We start from the raw sequence: 2602 nt of genomic DNA, 5'->3' as shown, positions 1-2602 counted from the left end.
CGATGCCATGTGTTTTTATTTAATAAATACTTTTGATGTATAACTTCACTTTTAACGCTAATAACAAATTTATGCTGTCGATCATTTTCTATATTTCGAAAGATTGAAAATTAATCTGTTTGAAAACAAGTTTCCCAACTTACCACTTTAGTCTTTTATGTAAACTTATAACTAAATTACGACTTTCTTTATGAAACGTATGGTTCCTCCCCTTCAGAATAAAAGATATAGGACTGAACTTAAAGAAGTTCTCTCTCTCATGTTCATATCTTTTCCAATGGATGTCCTTGGCTTTTCTCTTTCTCTCCTGATTATTATCATATGTTTCACTTATTCTACATGGTACCTGTTTAACCAAAAAATAGTAATTTCGGTCAAAGCTTTATTTTAGAAGAACTCGGGTTACTGATAATCAATATATAAAATGAATAAAAGAAATTGTTTTTGATAATAATGAGATGAACAGAAGAAAGCAAAGTAAATCAATATATTCCAATGATATTTCGTGTCCTTACAAATGATCAATCTTCTCATTTTATAACTATTTCTGAGTGGTATGTTTCGTTTCTTTCATAATCGAGCCATTATTGTCAATTAATGGCATTTAATGGCATTTAATGTAACGTTACAATCAGCAATCATATTTGATTCAATACAGATTCCTTAACGTTTCCGCATTTAATGCCCAATAGTACGTATCTATTCCTTATTTACTATTAGATTCATTCTCTTCCATCATAAAGAGGTTCGAGCACCTGTCTTCCTCGCCTTTTATCTGAATGTTTGTTTGTGCCTGTTGAAGCTCGTGCCTCTTTGATTATTCTACATCACTTATTCTTCTTTAACTGGTCGACGTGTCATGACGTGTCATCTTATATTGAATTCCACATATAAACTTAATTTTTCCCAATACAGTACCTTACAAGTAGATGGTGCAAAAGCTCAGTGCCAACAAGTTGGCCTCTCATTGGAATGTTACCTGGGCTTATTCAAAATGCTCATCGTGTCCATGAATTTGCAACTGATGTTCTTATAGAAACTATGGGCACAGTTGAGTTCCATGGTCCTATTCTTGCCAACTTGAACATGTTAATTACTAGTGATCCTGCAAATATCAACCATATCCTTAGTAGAAATTTCTCAAACTATCCAAAAGGGCATGAGTACCGTAAAATATTCGATATATTAGGAAATGGGATTTTCAATGTTGACTATGAGCTATGGGAGATGCATAGGAAGACCACTATGTCCTTAATCAGTCATCCCAAGTTCCGAATTTTATTAGAGAGGAACACGTGCGACACTATTGAAAAAGGGCTTATACCAATTCTTGATGCTTTTGCTAGACAAGGCACCCTATTCGATTTGCAAGATATTTTTCAAAGATATAGTTTTGATGCTATTATCAAACTGTTACTTGACCATAATCCAAGAAGTTTATCCATTGGTTTGCCTCATGTTCAATGCGAAAAGGCATTCAACGACGCTATGGATGCAATTTTTTATCGACATATATTGCCAGAAATCTGCTGGAATTTACAAAAATGGCTTCAAATTGGTAAAGAAAAGAAGCTCATTCAAGCATGGGAAGCTTTCGATCAGTTTCTATATCCTTGCATTTCACGTATGCAAGAAGAGTTGATGAAAAAAATAATCAAAGACAAGGACTTCGACATATTGACTGCCTACGTAAAAGCATACAATCAATGGAACAATCGAGATTCGAGCAATGTACAAGAATTTCTGAGGGACACTTTCTTGAGTTTGATATTTGCTGGGAGAGACACCACTAGTACAACTCTCACTTGGGTTTTCTGGCTCTTAGCCGAAAATCCTTTAGCAGAGACAAGGATTAGAGAAGAAATTTAAGAGAAATTGCATCTACAAGAAGATGACAACCTCAAGTTTTTCGACGTAGAAGAGTCACGAAAACTCGTTTATTTACATGGTGCATTGCGCGAAGCTCTGCGGCTATTTCCACCAATTTCAATTGAGCATAAAGTTCCACTTGATTATGACATCCTTCCGAGCGGTCACCGTGTCAGTCCAAACACGAAAATTGTGCTATCCTTTTATACAACGGGTAGAATGGAGAGTATATGGGGAAAAGATTGCTTAGAATTCAAGCCCGAGAGATGGATTTCAGAACTAGGAAAGATTAAACATGAGCCATCTTTTAAATTCCCAACATTTAATGCTGGTCCAAGGATTTGTTAGGGAGAGAAATGGGATTCATTCGGATGAAAATGGTGGCAGCCACAATCATACAAAATTACCATGGTCAACCAATGGAAGCTCAAACCATTTCCCCAAGTGATTCTATTGTCCTTCAAATGAAAAATGGTCTGAACGTTAGGCTCGTTCACAGGGTTCCTCTTCCGTCCAGCTGAGTGTCCATTCATAAAGTGAACTAGTACCCTAATCAAAATAAAATGTGTTAAACTGATGCTGTATGTGTGTATAATCTTGAGCTTTTTTTATATATTTCCTAGCCGTATAATCTAACACTATTTTAGAGAACTCGAATGAAGTTGTACTCTTCCTTAATCTGCTTGAAGTCTGTTTACTGCGTCGAAAATGTCTACATTTTGCTATATAGTAG

The 2602-nt window shown here is 35.5% G+C and overlaps 1 pseudogene; it reads left to right on the top strand.

Moving 5' to 3' along the window:
- Positions 1-277: 277 nt before the first annotated feature.
- On the top strand, positions 278-2390 carry LOC107819741 (alkane hydroxylase MAH1-like; annotated as a pseudogene).
- The last annotated feature ends 212 nt before the right edge of the window (positions 2391-2602 follow it).

Source organism: Nicotiana tabacum, chromosome 5 (assembly GCF_000715075.1).
Source record: "Nicotiana tabacum cultivar K326 chromosome 5, ASM71507v2, whole genome shotgun sequence".
Taxonomy (NCBI): domain Eukaryota; kingdom Viridiplantae; phylum Streptophyta; class Magnoliopsida; order Solanales; family Solanaceae; genus Nicotiana; species Nicotiana tabacum.
Note: the sequence above shows the minus strand (reverse complement) of the source record. Positions and strands in the feature narration are given on the sequence as shown.